Consider the following 20,571-nt stretch of genomic DNA (forward strand, 5'->3'; position numbering starts at 1 on the left):
TTGAAGACCAGAGATGAACTGGAGATTATGGTATTCTATTTTAAGTTTATATTTTATTCAAGAGATTTAGCACTAGCATTATCAGATGAGATTTCATTTTTATAAAGCATTTTTCTTTGTAATTTTACAGCATCTCCCCAAAGGGCTATTAACATTGCTAGACATATTCTCTTGTAAGGTTCTGTGATTATTCTCATTTAGATTGGCTGTCTAGTCTGCCCCAAATTCAGAAGATAGAGTTTTCTAATATTTTCCTCTGGAGGTATATTAACAAATAGATGTAGGAAAGTTAGAAGACATATGACATTTTGAGGTGGCCTGATGTGCCCATCGTTAAGCATTTTTTAAGATCAACTAATACTTGATGTAAATACTCTCACATATTTTTCATTTTCCCCATACTCAGTTATTTGATGTGAACTAAGTATGTCTACTATATCCATTTCTGGCTTATTAGTTGTTGTTTAAAGTGTAAATACTTATTACACTTGGCAAAGTTACATGAAAACTATCTCATCATAATACCCCTGAATACATGTTTGGTACTCTAGACATTATCATAAGCCAGTGAATAGGAAGAGCAAAGATTTTCCATGGGATCTACTGTTGATACTTCTTTGAAAGAACATACATTATTTCCCTGTTTCCCTACAGGAGATGATCTTGTGCATGCACATGTGTGTGTGTGTGTGTGTGTGTGTGTGTGTAGGAAGATCTCAAACTCTGTCCAAGGGAAATACTCAGGCTCTATGGAACTAGTGTCTCTTGTGTAAGACTTCACATCCTTGGAAAAGCTCAACACCCAGATTTCCAGATATAGGACACTGAGGACTGGAGTTAAGATTTCCATGGCCAGTCTGAGGACAGTGAGGAGAGTCACCATTGAAACCAGTTTCCTTCCACTGGAAAAAATACGACCAGAGAAAACAAAAATCAGGTTCCTTGTCTTTCTATGTCAGTAATTCTAACCTTCCTAATGCTGTGACTCTTTTATTACAGTTCCTTATCTTGTGATGGTCCTCAACCATAAAGTTACTTCATTGCTATTTTATTACTATTATTAATTGTGATGTGCATATCTGATATTTATGATATCAAGGGTGTTGTAACCCACAGGTTGAGAACTGCTATTCTAGATCCTGTAAGACTGGTTTGTTTGTTTGATTGATTGTTTGTTTGATCCAACCTGAGATTATTGTTTTGAAAATTAACAAATAATTTCTTCTCCATTTTTCTCACTGACAGAAAAGGTTGCACTCATATTGCTCTTTTGGGGGAATGGAGCTGCTAGAGAAATAGTCGGTAACTCTGATCTGCTCTGTGTAACATCAGAAAACTGTGTGTCTCTCATTTCCAGATTAACACTGAGAATATATGCCTCGTTACCCAAAGTAGCCAAGACTTAATAGTAAAAATGTAAATGGACATTTAATAAATCACTCTGCAAATCACATTAGCAATGCTCTAAAAGAATGTTTAAACCATGTTCATCAAATGCAAAGATTGTCTTCTGGATATTTTTTTCCTTAGCATTTTGTCTAGGAAGTAAACACAGCAAAAATAACCAAAATGTTGTCACCTTCTTTTGAGTGAAACTTGGAAAATATATTGTAAAGACACTTAAGGCAATATAATAAATATAAAAAGAAATACAAATATTGATAGATTATATCATGGCACAATTGTATGAGTCTTAGATTCATGGCAAATGAGTAGGAGCAAGAAGTACCTGAATATGGAACCATCTAGGGTAAAGACAAAAGAGGTCCTGAAGATCCTTGCAGTGAAGTTTGTGGACTAAGGAGGCAAAGAGTCCAGGGTGCACTTAACACTTGGTTTGGAAAAGCTACTTGAACACCAAGAAAAATAGTAATTTCTATGAAACGTAACTAACCAAATACTTCATCATAAAGTTGGTAGATCAGGATTTTTTATATGTTCATCATCGAGGTTATCTTAGGCTCACAACTAGATCTGAGCCACTAGGTCATGTCATCTCCACAGATTGCTATGTCAGAGTATGGGGTGGTGTCTGTTAAATTCCTTAGCCGTCAAACCCTCATTTAATTATGTTACATCTGATTTTGATTTTATAAAATCAGTGTGAGTGGGTAGGGACTGAGTAGAGCTTAACAGCAGAGGTCAGGAGACTAGCAGCAGTAAAGCACATGTCACAGTTAACCACAGACCCAGGTCTTTTCTAAACATGCTAGGTAAAAAAATCTCATAAACTGCACTTCTGTTAATATTAACTTGACAATACCAATTTAGCATTAGGATAATTGCCTCATGCCAATTGTCTAGGTAAAACCAGCAAGAGTGATTTAATAAGTTTCTTGAAAAATATGCCTTGCTATTCTGGTTTTCCTTTTGTAATGCGATATAATATTGTAGATGCATTTGAAGACTCTTTTCCCAATCTTAGCCACACTTTTTTTGTCTTTCTTCAAGCCATTTATTATCTTGAAATATATATTTGCCTGATTATATATTTTTTTTACCTTTTCACTTTACATCCCACTCATCCACTCACTGCCCCTCTCTCCCCTCCCCTTCACTTCTGAGTGGATGGGAAAACCTGGATGTCTTCTGACCCTCACACATCAAGTCTCTGTGAGGCTAGGGACCTGATCATATTATTTTGACATGTACTATATCTGTTTCCAAAAACATTACAATTTTTATCTTTTGTATTTTCAGACTTTAAAATAAAATTAATAAAATTAAATAACCTACAAGTTATTTAATTAAATGAAAGCTTTTGTTAGTTTTAGTGGCATACAGTTCACCAGGCTCCCAATGAATGTGAGCAAAGCAGTAGCTTTATAGCATATTCACAGATAAACAAAGCTATTATCATGGTCAGTTTTAAAAACATCAATATTTCAAGAAGTTTGTTTGTTTGTCCTGTGGTACTGCATGAACCCCTGGGCCTTGAACATGCTAGAAAGGCACCTTGGCATTGAATTATGTTTCCAGCCCAGAACATGAAAGTGTTTGTTATCTACAAAGGAATGCCTGTGCCATTAGCTAAAGCCATCCTATCTACATTCCCTCTCACCCAGCTCCATCCCTGACCCAAACAACCACTGATCTGCCAATCCCCTGCATCCCTTTTAGATTTCCTTATTGTGGATATTTTACAGGAACAAATAGCACATTACATAATCTTTTCCCACTGGATTCTACCAATCAAACATATTTAGCATAGTGATTTTAAGGTTCAGAGCCATTGTAAAACTCAATTCTTTGTACAGCCCAGCAATGTCTTCTTGGGTAAACATATCAATCTTTTTATCCCTTGATAGACACTTTTCTTTTTTTAGCCTTTGGCTGTGCTGCTATGAACATGAACAAGTTTTTTTTTGTGTGCACATGCATTATTTTCATCTATTAGACACATAATAACATTACCTGAGTAATGGCCATGCTGTTTGCTAAGTGATTCTTATTCCCTACTGCAACATTGTTAGAGAGATCCTACAGTGTGTTTTAGTCTAGTCATCAGAGCAGTTATTAAACAGTATTTCCTGGTTTTAATTTTCTACTTCCGAATGACTTGTGTAACTTTCTTCCTTGGGGAAATGTCTTTACAAATCTTTTGTTCTCTCTTTATTGGATTAATAGTCTTACCATTAAATGGTTAGTCTTCTTTTGTGTTATATGTACGTCTTAGAGATATGGATTGCAGATATTTTCTTTCATTTTGAAGATAGACCTTTCATCTTCATGATGCAGTGTTTTAAAGCATCTGTTCAACTTTAGTAAAGCCCAGTTTATTTAGTTTTGTTTTTGTTTTTGTTTCTTGTGTGTGTGTGTGTGTGTGTGTGTGTGTGTGTGTGTGTGTGCGCGCGCGCACGCGCACGATATCTAAAGAACTACAACATATGTTTAATGGCCATTTTGTCCCAGTTTCTTTTAAGAGTTTTATGTCTTTACCTCTTGCACTTACAGTTTTGGTCTAGCTTAGACTAAGTTTTAAGTGGTTTCCGGGTTCAAGTTCTTTCTACCATCCATCTCAGCATTTTTCATCCTTTTCCTCTGAGTAAGCATCTCACCTGAAGATAAACTGGTGACTTTTTCCTATACTCAACCTAGGTAGCCATACTGTACTGGTACTGTGTTGCCTTGACTGCTATTATTTTATAGTTTTATATTCATTAAGAATGTTCTTTTTCACAATACTTTGACTCTTCTGACCCCTTGTAATTCTATAGGATTTTTAAGATCTCATTGTAAAATTATACCAAAAAGTCAAGTGGAATTCTAGGTACTCTGTCTGAAGATCAACTTAAAGAGGAATGTCATTAGAACAGTGTTAACAATGTCCTATGAATATGGAACATTCTTCACTACTGGGGTCTTCTTGAATTTCTTTCAGTGATGTTTGTTTCTTTTCAAATAATAAACTTTGCAGCTCTATTATTAACCTTATTCTTTACTGTTTCATTGGTTTTGATGTTTATATACAGGTTTTATTTAATTGGGGATTGTTCATTAAAAATAAATAAGAAATGTCTGAAAAGTTTTAATTGATACATAAAATTGTGCATATTAGTGGGTATCATGTGACAGTTTAATACTTGTTTTCATTATATGATACTTAAATATAACTCCTCAAACAATTTTTATGATGAAATCATTCAAAATCCTTTCTTCCACTTTTCTTAAGTATTCGGTACATTGCTGTTACATACTGTTGAAACTGTAACTTATCTTCTCTTAACTATGATTTCATACTCATTTGTCAAATTTTACCCCACTTTTATATACCCCTAGCCTCTGGTAACTGCCAATACTCTCAATGTCTGTTGTTCATCTTTGTGTGTGTGTGTGTGTATGTGTGTGTGTGTGTGTGTGTGTGTGTGTAACGTGTGTAAATGTGTGTGTACATGTTTCTGTATATATGAGTGAAGGTGCATAAGTTCTACAGTACATATGTGGAGGTCATTGGCCCTCACTATGCATCCTGTTTGAGACAAGATCTTGTTATCTCTCTGCTTTGTGTGCCAGGATAGCTAGGGATGGTCCAGTCTTCACATCCATCTCAGGACAGGATAGCTGTGATTACAGATGTAATGCTATAACCAACTTTACAAAAGACCTGGGATCCAAACTTAAGTCCTTATGCTTGCACAGCAAGCCGTTTAACCACTAAACCACACATCCACAGCAACAATTTCTGTGCAACTAACAGGTGTAGATGGCAAATACAAGTAATACCATGTAAACCTTCTCTTTTACTTACATTATTTTTTTTCTTTTTTTTAAGGATGTGTTGATTTTCATTAATATATAATTATATCATTTCCCCTTCTCTTCCTCCTAGCCCATCCAGTATCCTGTCTCTTCAACTTTTTCTTTCTTCCTTCCTTCCCTCTTCCCTCCCTTCCTTCCTTCCTTCCTTCTTTCTTTCCTTTCTTCACTTTATATTCATATTGCTGTCCATGCTTCCAGTTCCCACTCCAAAAGTTCTTCTCCTCAATGCCCCTCCCCTTCTCCTCTGAGAGAATGGAGGCCCAACTGGGTGTCTCCCTATCCTGGCACATCAATTCTCTGGAGGGCTATGCACTTCTTCTCCCACCAAGATGAAACAAGACAGCTGAGTAAGGAGAATGGTTTCCATAGACAGGCAATAATTTTAGGGATAATCCCACTCCAGTTGTTCAGAACCCATGAGAAGATTGAGATTCACATGTGCTACATATGTGCTGGGGGCCTAGGTCCAGCCCGTGAAGACTTTTTGGTTGGTGGTTCAGACTCTGAGAGCTCCTACGGTCTAGGTTAGTTGATTTCCTCTGGAGTTCCTGTCCCCTTCTGGGCCCTCAACTCTTCCCCCAACTCTTATATAAGAGTCTCCAAGCTCCATTCATTGTTTTGCTTTGGCTCTCTGTATCTACCTGAGTCAGCTGCTGGGCAGAGCCTCTCAGAGGACAGCCATGCTAGGCTCCTATGTGCAAGCATAACAAAGTATTATTAGTAGTATCATGAATTGGTGCTTGTCCATGGTATGAGTCTCTAGTTGAGCCAGTTATTGTTTGCCTATTCCCTCTGTCTCTGCTCCTTCCCCTTAACCCTGCATTTCTTGTAGACACAATAAATTATGTGTTGAAAGTTTTAAGGATATGTTGGTGTTCCTATTTTGCTCCACTGGGATTCCTGTCTGGCTACAGGAGGTAGCTTCTTCAAGTTCCATATCCCTACTGCTTTGAGTCTCAGCTAAGGTCACCCCTATTGGTTCTTGGTAACCTCCCCTATCGCAGGTCTCTGACAGATCCTCAAAATGCCCTCCTCCCCACCACATATAGGTCTGTAGATTTCTATTTATTCTCAGGGCCATATGGCTGTCTCTGCTTGTCTCTCCACACACTTGATCCTGAAATCCCCATTCCTCCCCCTATTCTCTCTCCTACCCAGTTCCCTCATGCCTCCTATAACTATTTTATTCCATCTTCTAAGTGAGATTCAAGCATCCTCACTTGAGCCTTCCTTCCTTCGTATTTAGATTCTTTGGGTCTGTGGAGTGTTTTAGAAATTATTTAATCCCAACCTGGGGTTTCTACCCAACCTTTGACTCCTGATAAAACACACACACACACACACACACACACACACACACACACACACACTCACAGTCGCTATATTTATAATAAGCCTTAAACAGCACAAGAACTGGATACGTGTATGTACCTTTGATGCTATTAGAATCTACTTTCCTATTGACAACCCTGAGTATTAATTACTATGTTTCATTTGGGCTGCTCTTAACTCCAATTGACCAGTGCTCAGGGCCGAGCTTTTATGGCTCACCTAACACAATGTTGCTTCTCTCTTCTCTTCCTGAACCTGGTTCTCTCTTCATGGTTCTCCTCTAAACCCAGGAAGGAAAGGCCAGGAGACCTAAATTGGCTGTTGACATCCTTATTTACAAATTTAAAATAACATTGGGGCAAGATCATAGATCTGCATGCAGACTCCAGGTCTTGGAGCCCTACATTTAGCATTTCAATAGACTGCAAAACTAAACCTCAACAGTGAAGTGTAGCATGGATAGTCTATATTTTAGGGTTAATTTTTACTTATAAGTGAGTACATATCATGTATGTCTTTTTGAGTCTGTGTCACCTTACTCAGGATGATATTCTCAAGTTTCATCCATTTGCCTGCAAAATTCATGATGTCTTTGTTTTTAATAGCTGAATAGTATTCCATTGTGTGGATGTATCATATTTTCTTTATCCTTTCTTCAGTTAAGGAACATTTAGGTTATTTCCAGTTTTGGGGTATAATGAATAAAGCCACAATGAATATAATTGAGCTGTGTTTCTGTGGTAGAGTGAGGCCCAGGAATATAGGTGGGTCTTCAGATAGAACTATGTGTAGTTGGTTTGTTTCTGGGTCTTTGGCTTGATTCCATTGATCAGTATGTCAGTTTCTGTATGAATACCATGCAGTTTTTATCATTTTGCTATGTAGTACAGCTTGAGGTCAGAGAAAGTAATTCTTCCTAAAGTTCTTTTATTGCTCAGGATTGTTTGGGCTATCCTAGTTTTTTTATTTTTCCATATGAAGTTGAGAATTGCTCTTTCTAGGTCTATAAAAACGTATTGAAAATTATATGGGGATTGCATTTAATCTGTAGATTGCTTTTGGTAAGATAGCCATTTTCACAATGATAATCCTACTGATTCATGATTGTGGTAAATCTTTCCATCTTCTGATGTCTTCCTCAATTTCTTTCTTCAGCAACTTGAAGTTCTTGTCAAATAGGTCCTTCACTTGCTTGGTTAGAATATCACGGACATTTTTTATTATTCCTGGCTATTGTGAAGGATGTTGTTTTACTAATTTCTTTCTTGGCCCATTTATCATTTATATAAAGGAAGGCTACTGATGTCTTTTGAGTTTAGTATCCATCCATTTGCTGAAGGTGTTTGTCAGCTGTAGACGTTCTCTGGTAGAATTTTGCAGGTCACTTATGTATACTACCATATCATCTGCAAATAGCAGTAGATTGACTTCATTTCCAATTTGTAACCCCTTGATCTTCTTTTGTTTTCTTACTGCTCTATCTAGAACTTCAAGTACTATATTAAATAGATAGGGAGAGAGTGGGCAACCTTGTCTTGTCCCTAATTTTAATGCAATAGCTTTAAGCCTCTCTCCATTTAATTTGATTTTGGCTATTGGCTTGCTGTATATTGCTTTGGTTATGTTTAAGTACATGCCTTATATCCCTGATCTCTCTAAGATTTTTAAAATGAAGAGGTGTTGGATTTTTTCAAAGGCTTTTTCAGCATATAATGAGATGATCATGTGATTTTTTCTTTCAGTATGTTTATATGTTGATGGATTTTTGTATATTTAACCAGCCCTGCATCCTTGGGATAACACCTACTTGAACATATTGGATATCTGTTTTGATATCTTCCTGGATTCAGTTTATGAGTACTTTATTGAATATACTTGCATCAATTTTCATAAGAAAAATTGGTATAAAATTGTCTTTTGTTGTTAAGCCTTTACTTGGTTTAGGAATCAGGGTGGCTGGGGCTTCATATGAGTTTTGCAGTGTTCCTTCTGTTTCTAATTTGTGGAATAGTTTGAGAAGTATTGGTATTAGCTCTTCTTTGAAGGTCTGATAGAATTCTGTACTAAACTCATCTGGCCCTGGGCTCTTTTTGGTTGGAAGACTTTTAATTAATAACAGCTTCTATTTCCTTAGAGGTTATGGGACTGTTTAGTTTACCTGGTCTTGATTTAACTTTGGTAAGTACTAGATGGCACTAGAAAAAATCATTTTGTTAAATTTTTCAAATTTTGTGGAGTAAAGGCTTTTGAAGTAAGATGCAATGATTCTTTAAATTTCCTCAGTCTGTTGTTATGTTTCCCTTTTCATTTCTGATTTTGTTTATTTAGATACTATCTCTCTGCCTTTTGGTTAGGTTGGCCATGGGTTTATTTATTTTGCTTATTTTCTCAAAGAACTAGCTTTTGGTTTCATTGATTCTTTGTATTGTTGTCTTTGTTTCTAATTAATTGATTTCAGCCCTGATTTTGATTATTCCCTGCCTTTTACTCCTCAGTCTTTTTGCTTCTTTTTTCCTAGAATATTATCTCCTAGACCTTCTAAATTGTTAAAACGAAAAATTTCTAACTTCTTTATAGAGTCACTTAGTGCTACAAACATTCCTTTGTACTTCCTTCACTGTCTCCTAAACATTTTGATATTCTATGCCTTCATTTTCATTGAGTTCTAGAAAGTCTTTATTTTTCCCTGACCCAGAGATCATTGAGTAAAGAATTCTTCAGTTCCCATGAGTCTGTAGACTTTCTGCTGTTTCTGCTTTTGTTGAAGTCCAACTTTTAATCCATGATGGCCTAATAAGATACAAAGTTTTATTTCAATTTTCTTGTTTCTGTTGAGGTTATATGCTTTGGAGAATGATCCATGAGATGCTAAGAAAGTATATTATTTGTGCTTGGGTGAAATATACTTTAGATGTCTGTTAGTTCCATTTGATCCATAATATTGGTTAGTAGTTTCATTATTTTTATGTTTAGTTTTTGTTTGAATGACATGTCACTTGGCAAAAGTGGAATATTAAAGTCTCCCACTATTAATATGTGGGGTTCAGTGTGCTATTTGAGCTTCAGCAATGTTTCTTTTACATATGTGTGTGTCCTTATGTTTGGGGCAAAGATATTCAAAAATGAGATATCATCTTGGTAGATTTTTCCTCTGATGAATATGAAGTGTCCTTCCCTATCTTTTTTGATTAATTTTGTTTGAAAGTCTATGTTATTAGATATTAGAATGGCTATTCCAGCTTACTTCTTGGGTACATTTGCTTGGGAAGCTTTTTTTTCCAGCCCTTTATTCTGAGGTAATGTTTATTCCTTTATTCCTGAGGTGTGTTTCTTGTATGCAACAGAAAATATTTTTCCTCAAGTTCCTTATATGCTGCTGGGTCCATGGATGTTGTATTACATGACACCATTTTACTCTTGTATGCATTACAAGGATTCTGCATAAGCATCATTTTTTGTCTATTCTGATCATTGATACACAGTTGGGTTCTTTCATTTTTGGCCATCTTGAGTCCTGCTACAGTGAGCATGAGTGCAAAAATATCTCTTCAGTGGAATGATTTTTTCATTTTCTGATTATAGAACCTATCTAGGCCATGTTATGAAATTTCCACACTGTTTTCCATAAGCAGGTACTAATTTACATTACTATAACTGTGAAAAGACTGCACTTGCTCTGTTCCGTTTGTTGTTTGTTTGTTTAATTCCAGGGATATACTATCTTATTGTGGTCTTAATTTGCATTTCTTTGATAATTAGTGATTTGAATGTTTTATCACATAATTATTAACCATTTGAGTGTCTTCCCTTGAACGTCATTTTAGATCTTTTCTTCTTTTAAAAATTGGAGTTTGTTTGCTACTGAGTTTTTTTAATTCCTTGTATGTTGTTCTTATTAGCCACTTCTCAGAGGTGCCATGTGCAAACAACTTCTCTCATTTTTGCATGGCATCACTTCACACTCTTGATTGCTTTCTTTGTTGTGGGGAAGCTTCTTAATGTGGTGAAATCTCATTTATTTTGCTTTGCTTCCTATGCTTTTGGGTCTTTGTACAAAATATTCCTGCCTATTCCAATGTCTTAACATACTTAACAAAGTTCATATTTCCCCAAGTAATTTAATAATTTTAGATCTTACATCTAAAAAGTTAATAATGTTTAACATTTTTGTGCTGTGAAAGATAAGGGAGATTTTGCAAGCTGCCTTTTATATCCTGCAGATATGCTAAATTCATTAGTCCTAATTTGCCTTATTACATTTTGAGGAGTACATTGGCAGACAGGATCATAATATCTTTAAAAGCATTACTGCAGCTTTGAGTTTCTTGGTCAGTGAATTCTTACCTGTGTAATGTGCAAATATAAGTCCCTTTATAGGAACTAGGGCTGGCTATCAACTTTGTCCCCTAACATTTCAGATTATAGCAGATGAAAAGTAAGATATCCCCATATTGTACATCTTGTGATTTGGTTAGATAATAAAATTCTGAAAATTCTGATACAATATTGACAAAAATAGATTTCTAAACTTTTGTTTTAGGTTCAAGATTGACATCTATTTGCATGGAGTTTAAGGAATCATGAAGAGGTGATGTGCTCTTACAAATTTCCTACATATACTTCCAGTACAATGTCAAATAAATTTTAAATATTAAATTTAAATACTGTTTAAATTAAGATTCTGAAATGGTAGAGAGCATCATTCAGTGTTAGAATGCTTGCCTAGCATACAAAACTCTACTAGGTCCATTTCTAACACTGAGAAAAATATGTGAAATACTAGAAAGCAAATGAAAGACATAAGAGTTTTGCCTCTAACTATACAGGGAGTAAATATACAGAATAGCAACTGAGGCTGAGAAAAAATTTAAAACACTACTGAGAAAAATTTATATAATCAAAATTAGTAGAGATAATCATGGATCTTATGGTACAGTATAATTAAAATATCCACTAACCTCAAACTTCTTTATAGAGTTTAAAAAAAAACTCAATTAAATATCCCAGTGTGATTTTTCTCTAATAGAAATTGACAAGATTCTAAAATTGAACTGAAAAATATCTGTATCTTGTTAAAAAAAAAAACCTAAATAGCAACTTAGAGGACTAGTAGCAACTGATTTAAAAAACAAGAAAGCTTATTTTGGTGTGAGGACAGATATAAAATGGAGAGTTCAAAAATTGCCATGTGTTTCAAGCAAAATTATTTTGGGCAAGCATACTAATTTACTCCAGTAAAGGATAAAAAGGTGTCTTTTTAAAAATTAATTTATTTTTTACACTCCATAATCCATTCCCAGTCCCCCATCCACAATCTGAATGCCCCACATCCCACACATCCTCCCCACCCCTCTACCCCCTCACCTCCCCCCACCGTCTCCACGTGGATACCCCCACACACAACCTCACCTGACTTCTAAATACCCTGGGGCCTCCAGTCTCTTGAGCATTAGGTGCATCATCTCTGAATGAACACAGACCCAGAAGTCCTCTACTGTATGTGTGTTGGGGGCCTCATATCAGCTGGTATATGCTGTCTGTTTGGTGGTCCAGTGTTTGAGAAATCTCCAGAGTCCAGATTAATTGAGACTGCTGGTCCTCCTTCAGGATCGCCTTTCTCCTCAGCCACTTTCAGCTTTCCCTAATTCAACAACAGAGGTCAGCTGCTTCTGTCCATGGGTTGGGTGCAAATATCTGTATCTGACTCTTCCAGCTGCTTCTTGGGTCTTTCAGAGGGAGGTCGTGCTAGGTCCCTTTTTGTGAGCACTTCATAGCCTCAGTAATAGTGTCAGGCCTTGGGGCCTCCCCTTGAGCTGGATCCCACTTTGGGCCTGTCACTGGACCTTCTTTTCCTCAGGCTCCTCCCCATTTCCATCCCTGTAATTCTTTCAGACAGGATCAATTATGGGTCAGAGATGTAATCACAAGTGGAGAAGGAGGGAGGGAACGTGGATGGGGGCAGGAGAGAGGAGAACCTGTTCTGGTATTGGGTGAGGGAAAAGGACTGAAACCCTAAGGGCCAGAAGAAAGAATGGAATCCGACAACCTCAGGAAATAGGAGATTGAGGGGACCCTCTAGAATGTACCAGAGACCTGGGAGGGAAAATACTTTCAGTAATCAAAGAGAGGGACTTTAGATGGAATTCCCCCACAATAGGGAAAGGGAACTTATAGAGCCCACCTCCAGCAGGAAGACAGGGTATCAAGTAAAAAGGTGTCTTTTAAAAATAACTGGTAAAGGTATTTGATATCCTTATACAAAGATTTTATTCTAGTAGGGCCAAATTTAAGAGCTAAAACTATGACTTCTGAAAGAAAACTTAAAAGACCTTTGTGGTGTCCGACAGGTAAGAACTTGTAAGGAAGGATAGAAAGCATGAAAACATAAATCAAAACTTATCCAAATTCAATGTGTAATTGTGGAAGCAGTTACACATCCACTCAGCTAGAATCTACCTACTGGTGGGTCTGCCTGCATCTCGCGCCACTTCTCTTTGCCAGAGTGGAAAGCAGGTTGGTGGCCGCAGAGGGGGCCAGAGTAGCGCTGCACAGTTATGATAACATCCACTTGCTGTGGTGACAAAATGTTCAAAGTCCATTCCTCATACCTGTTTAGATTACGTTTTCAATCATTAAAGTTGTAATTATAAAATTAAATGAAGTTATTTACTTAGTTTCTTAATCCAGAAGTCACATTTCAAGCAGTCTGTAGCCCATGTGGTCAGTGGCTACCGAATCAGACAAGGCACAAACACAGCACTACCATCGCCTAAAACCCTGTGGCCAGCAGTGCTGAATTTCCCTATAGTACCACTCTACTCTACATCCATCAAATCTGTTCTTTTCCCTATAGTATCACTCTACTCGACATTCATCAAATCTGTTCAAAAGCAAAGTAGAATGGTACATGCTTGTAATCTTTGCACATAGGAAGCTGAGGTAGGAGGATGGTTGTGAGCTTGAGGCCAGCCTGAACACAAAGTTTCCATCTCCAAAACAAAACAAAAACAAAAACAAAAAACAAAAACAAAAACAAAAAACTAACCTCCTCAAAATATTACCATAAAATTGTACACTCTGAACTAATAGATTTTATAATGTGTGAATTACTTAAACTTATCACTGGAAATGTCATCAGCATAAACAACAAAGCCCTATTGCTCTTTCATGTAATTAGACTCATTAGCTCAATAGTGAATAGTTCAGTAGACTGAAAAATTCATCATTCAAGAAAAATAGGGGATGGGAGATCATGCAAATGCCCCCTCCCTCCCAGTTGTCATGGGTAGAGGCAAACACTGCAGAGCATTCATAGTCTTATATTTCCCATTTGTATGGAGCTCTTATTCTTAAACTAGAGTTTTTGACAATGTTTTTGCTAAAGAAAACTAAAACCACACGCATTAGAGATTTAAAATTTGTTAAGGATTTGGTGCTGCTGTATAATGTGATAGGCCATCCATTTAAATATGTTTGTCTACATTTTAAAGATTCACATAAAGTTATGTGATGTGTAACTTAAACTGTATGTAGTTCAGCTACCAGATGACAGAGGATTGCCTCTGTGAAACAAAGAGAGATTCTTGAGTGATAGGAAGCATGGAAGATCCTGGTGTGGAATAGCAGCCAGGGAATGAGGTCATATCTGCTCTGTTCAACAAGGAGCTCATAATCACAAACAACATCTGTCTTAGAGACCATGCATCTAACATTCTGATCTCTGATCACAGGATTGAACCTGAAACTTTGACCTAATCCTTCTGCTTTGCTGAGCCTGTAAAATGATGTTGAACAAAGAATCTCTAATATCCTCATTGACTCTTAAACTTCTGATTTTAATAAGTACTAGAAAAATAAGAGAGTGAATTAAAATAATGTATCTGTGTCTTAATCTATCCAGACACGTGTAACAACATATCATAAACTCTCTTAAAACTAATGCAAGTTTTATTCTCATAGTTCATTAATGAGGGTCTCATCCTTAACATCTAAGTATTTCCTTTTAATATTATCATCTTTAAGATTCGGTTTAAAAATAGGAATTTTCAGGGAATACAGATACCCTGGCCATATCAACTTGAATATAGAGCAGAGTATTGTTGAAGTCCATTTATGATCCTTCAAAAGAGGTATAATACAAATTATGTTGGTAAATTGCTATGTGCTATCTGTGCTTGTTGAAAGCTGACTCTGAAAACAAGAGACCCCTTATTTCAGACACCAGCATGTTTAGTTAAAGTGTCCTCTGAAATTCTTCCCTGGGGGAACAATGGCCCCCTACCTCTCTGACAGGAAAAGGGAAAACAAAACAGCAAAAGGTTTAAATTGTAGCATCCTTGACCAGAGAACAGCTAGAAGGTAAACTACATTCAACAGAGGTTACTCCTGTTTATTATATGGAATAAAAATGCCCGCTGGGAGGATGAAAAGCCATAAAGAGAATGCTGCTCTGCTAGGAAATATCTTAGTGAGAAACCCAAGCATGATAACTTCATGCTGAGTGTTGGCAATGATTGATTTGATGATGTTCTTTTTGTTTGATCTCCTAGTCAGGCTTTTCCAGTCATGCCTGATGGATCTTGTAAGTGCCTGACTTAATGATGCTTTCCTATCAACCTGCTGCTTCTATATATCTAATACTTTTTAGTTGCTCTTTTACTTTTGTTTGATCCTGTCTGATATATTCACTTACTGAAAACCAAAAGCATGGACATTGTACATCATCCTCTGTATGGCACAGAAGATGAATGTCTTGGTTCTTGGGTCATGGGAGACACTGGATTTGTTTGATGATTACTATGCAAAATGAATATCTAGCCTTTGGATAAAAAATTAGTAAATGAGTAAATTCCAGGCTCACCACCTGCCTGGTACACATGGATTATGTCTAGGGGTAAATAAAAATAGTATTCATATCTGATACTTTAGGGAAGTACAGATTTGAGATTAAACAAAACAGTGACTCCTTTGGGCACTTAGAAATCATGAGCCTGCTAATGTTTTTACATTTCTTAATATGTTAGGAATTGCCTGTGTTACTCACCAGTAATGAGTTGGGTTTCCAAGATAAAGGCAGAATAGGTTTTGAGCACAAGACACATATACTGTAGCAGAAGAAGAGATGAAGAGACAGGTATTGACATGGAGAGACTAAGTTATAGAGGTGACAAGTGAGGGAGTTTGTGTCTAATGGTTCCTTCCTTCTCAGAAAGAATGACTCAAGGTTACCACTATTAAGAAAAATGGGAAGGAGAAAAGAAGGGATGGTTAGAAGGGGTAGGCTATGAAATATTTAATAGTGGGCAAAAGCAAGTTTATTAAAGAAGCTTAGTAGATATTCCTGGAATTATTGTTTGCCCACCTGACATTTATGCTGCTGAGTATAAAAAAAATTCCCTACCTAATCTAAACACAGAGATATTCAAATTTAACCAGAGATTTTTTTTAGGTATAGTATACAGAAGGAGAGAACATCAAAGAATCAAATATCAGTAATTGAGCATAGTGTTTAAGGTTGATAAAAAAAAAAAAAAGGTAAGTGAAAATAGAAAATGGCTGCATCAGCAACAGAGAGTAGATGGAAGTGGAAAATTGTGACAGTCGATGAGGTTACTAATAGAATAGAACTTGGAGGCATAGAAGACTGGAGTCAAAATGGGATCTTTGAGATTGTGGTCCAGAGCTGAAGAAAGGAAGGGGCAATGATTTGAGACCATAAAGGAAAGCATGCAAGATATTTCACTTTCCAATTTTTGTGTAAATGGTATATAAAAAGGTATTCTTTTTTGTTTGTTTTTGTTGTGGTGTTTTTGTTTTTAAAAGATTGCAGAAGAAGAAATGTCTGAGAAATAGCTTGGCTTCATTTATAATAAAAATTAATAAAATGCTCGGGGGTGTTAAATACACAATGAGATTTACAGAATCTTAGAGAACATAGAAAGAACATTTGGGAAGGAAGGAGCAAGTACTGCTCCGTGTTCAAGTATGCAGTGAGCAGAAGGGATGGGCGACTGCAGGTCCTAGGATTGCTTCAATCTTCGAAGGGGAACATAATAAGGCTCAAGAAGGCTAGGAGACACTGGGAACAGGTTTTGGAGCCTCATTTTTCTAATGTTGGGATTGTGGAGGGTGCCAATGAAAAGAAGACAACACAGCTTCAGAGCCTAAGCCTTCCTCAACTCCAGTCTAAACTCGGGGAGAGGCAGAACTCATTATAGTGGTAGAGTTTACAGATCAGAAACAAGGTATTGATGGTTGGGCCGGGCCTAATGCTGCTCACCAGCTTGTTGGTTTAAAAAAAAAAAAAAAAAAAAAAAAGAGAAAGAAAAGAAAAAGGAAAGAAAAAGAAAAAAAAATCCACTTCTTTTATGCTTTATTTTCTCCACTGAGTGTTCTTTACCTGACCCAGATTTTCTGGAGAGAGAATCAATAATGCTAGAACCGTGGACTGTTGAGCAGTTGAGTCGGAGTTCTTAGGAGCCCCACACCCCCTTCAGTGTGGTTTGCATGTTACATCTGATGGCCTGAGAGGGGAGAAGGAACCACTAGAGGATGCTTGTGTGGTGCTGTCGCACGGGAAGATTCTACACAGACTAGTGTGGCTCTGCTTCCAGCTGCCAGGACAGATAGGACTTGGTTTCAGAATTTCAGCTCTCCTTCCTTTTCTTTGTATAAACATTAGAAACGACTCAGAAGATCCGCACACGCTTGGAAGGAAACAGAGTTTCTTCGATTAAAGAGAACAAGGCTTGGACTGGAAGATTTTGAATCTTTAAAAGTCATAGGCCGAGGAGCATTTGGTGAGGTGCGGCTTGTTCAGAAGAAAGACACAGGGTATGTGTACGCAATGAAGATCCTGCGCAAAGCAGACATGCTCGAGAAGGAGCAGGTTGGCCACATCCGTGCGGAGCGTGACATTGTAGTGGAGGCAGACAGTTTGTGGGTTGTGAAAATGTTCTATAGTTTTCAGGATAAGCTAAACCTCTACCTAATCATGGAGTTCCTGCCTGGAGGAGACATGATGACTTTATTGATGAAAAAAGATACTCGGACAGGAGACTCAGTTTTACATAGCAGAGACAGTATTAGCCATAGACTCCGTCCACCAGCTGGGCTTCATCCACAGAGACATCAAACCAGACAACCTTCTCTTAGACAGCAAGGGCCGTGTGAAACTTTCCGACTTCGGCCTCTGCACAGGCCTGAAAAAAGCACACAGGACAGAATTTTATAGGAACCTGAACCACAGCCTGCCAGTGATTTCACCTTTCAAAACATGAATTCCAAAAGGAAAGCAGAGACCTGGAAAAGAAACAGACACCAGCTTGCCTTCTCTACAGTGGGCACTCCTGACTACATTGCTCCAGAAGTGTTTATGCAGACGGGGTACAACAAGCTCTGCGATTGGTGGTCACTGGGGGTAATCATGTATGAGATGCTCATCGGTTACCCACCGTTCTGCTCCGAGACCCCACAAGAGACATACAAGAAGGTGACAAACTGGAAGGAAACCTTGACCTTTCCCCAAGAAGTTCCTGTCTCCGAGAAAGCCAAGGGCCTGATTCTGAGGTTCTGCTGTGAATGGGAACATAGAATCGGACGGAGCCCCTGGAGTTGAGGAAATAAAAAACAATCCTTTCTTTGAAGGTGTTGCCTGGGAACATATCAGGGAAAGACCAGTTGCCATATCTATCGAAATCAAGAACATTGATGATACCTCAAACTTCGATGAATTTCCAGAGTCTGATACTCTTAAGCCCACAGTGACCACAAGCAATCATCCTGAGATCGACTAAAAGAACAAAGACTGGGTCTTCATCAATTACACATACAAGCGCTTTGAGGGCCTGACAACCAGGGGGTACCATACCTTCCTACATGAAAGCAGCAAAGTAGGCCTGCGCTGGGAACCTGAAATGGCAGAGTTCTCTGTACAACGCTGTGGCTTTCCTCTCGCGCTCTTGAAAGAACTTCCAAGAAGTTTGTAGAACTCATTAATATGTCCTAGTCAAGTCTCTGAAATGTGATTGTAAGTGGATATTCCTCCGTAGTGCACCAGGAAGCCGACAGGACAAAGACAAGCATTTCTCCATTGGCCATAAGCAGCTGCTTGCTTCTTTTGAAGCCCCATGAGCCAGTTTGGTATGTGTTGTAAAGAGAATTTGATTTTCCCAAGTTCATCAGAATGAAGGGGAAAACCAGCCATGTACTGTTACAGAGCTTATATACACTGAGTACCAGCCATGCCTGTGCTGTGGTGATGTGTCACCTGCCAAGCCCACCAAGTATTTCTTCTCTCTATAGCTGAAAATTCTATAGCTAAAGAAGTCAATAATGAGAGTCTGTGTGAACAGCCAACAGTGTGGCAGAAGGAACGGCCTCCGCCTTGCAGGTGCCGGAGGCTTCTCCACCGCCCTTGGCCGGCACAAGTGGCGTTCCACATCCTTTATTCATAGTGCACCTTACATATGGTACTAGGGCAAAGACCCCGATCCACTGACCTAGCTCTCATCCGAAAGACTCATGCTGCTCTTCTGTTGATGGCAGAGGTACTAGTGTGATCTTTGCCCACAAATCCACTGGGCACTGCCAAGGAGTTGTGGATCATGTGGACAAGCCTTCCTTTCTCTTCTCTGCTGTATGAGATCATCTCGAGGCACATGCTGACCACCAGCAAGCACTGTCTGCAAATGCTGCCAGAGCAGCTTGTTCCTACTGGAGGTTCAGGCACTGCCATGCAAGGTCCCACGGCCTCCTTGGGAGTCAAGGCAGAGCCAGCCCAAGTCCTTGAGCTCACTCCAGGATCCCACAGCCTCCTTGGGCGTCAAGGCAGAACCAGCCCGCTGAGTTCTTGAGCTCACTCCTCAATCCACGGTGCAACCGTGTTTGTCTTGGTATTTCCCTATCCTAACTTTAGCCATTTTGCCTTGGAATCATGATTACAAAATTCTCCTTTGCAGATGCCTTCCTGGGGCATTCTTGTCCCTCCACCCAGAAGGGCTGCCTAAAGCTTAGACTGAACTGCCTCTCTGCTGTGGCGCTCTCTCATGAGAAACACTGAATTTAGCACAAAGTGCCTTCTCTGTCCCAGCTACTGCCACCTTTAGAAGACTTTTGCTGTCAGAAAAATGTGGAGGTTCCATATTAATGCATTACTAGAGTTTGGTTTTAAGAGTTGATAACTGTTGAAGCATTATTTGCACCTGTGTGCAACTTGCAGTGTCATTGGCCAAGCCACAGCTGGGATCAGCTCTCTGCTGGTCCTCAAGTTGTGACAGTCAGCTCAGTCCTAGCTCAGCCATTCAGAAAATAGAAAATAAGACTTAAAATTGTAAGCAAAACTGCTTTGGGTTTTCATGTCGTAGAAAAAAGAATGTTAGGGAAGTCTCAACTCTGGGTTAAGGGTGATTGACGTTAGTGCCTTAATCCTCCATTCAGAGCCTGCTGACACAAAGGAGATAGAAGGGCCTGTGTGTGGCACTCATTGCGCTCTCTGTATTTGATGAACACTTGAGGTCCTGATACCTGTGTGTTTGCAGGAGTGTGTGGTGAGCGTGGGAGTAGTAGTAATAGTGGTAGAGTCTATGTGGTGGGGATGGTTCATTTTGGGGGAAAAATGTCCACATTTTAACTATTCAACTTTTGAATAAACTGTGAAAATGAAAAAAAAATAGGAAAAAGAAAAGAAAAAGAAAATAAGTCCACTTCTTTTATGCTTTATTTTCTCCACTGAGTGTTCTTTACTGACCCAGATTTTCTGGAGAGAGAATCAATAATTTTCATTAAAAGATTACTAATCACTAGTCTACATAATCAATCAAATGTTGGGTGAGGTTCTTTTTTTCTGAGTTAATTGAAATTTACATTGGTTAATGAGTTTTTTCATACTTGGACACGATCCTTAATCTTTAGTTTACATAATTGAATTCTCCGGGAACTCTTGTTATACCATAATGAGAAATAGTATGCAGAGAACCTTAG

At 38.1% G+C, this 20,571-nt stretch overlaps 1 pseudogene; it reads left to right on the top strand.

Annotated features, from left to right (window-relative positions):
- Positions 1-18,486, top strand: part of LOC116098479 — a 38,323-nt pseudogene extending 19,837 nt beyond the window's left edge.
- The last annotated feature ends 2,085 nt before the right edge of the window (positions 18,487-20,571 follow it).

This window comes from Mastomys coucha, unplaced genomic scaffold (assembly GCF_008632895.1).
Source record: "Mastomys coucha isolate ucsf_1 unplaced genomic scaffold, UCSF_Mcou_1 pScaffold20, whole genome shotgun sequence".
Classification (NCBI taxonomy): domain Eukaryota; kingdom Metazoa; phylum Chordata; class Mammalia; order Rodentia; family Muridae; genus Mastomys; species Mastomys coucha.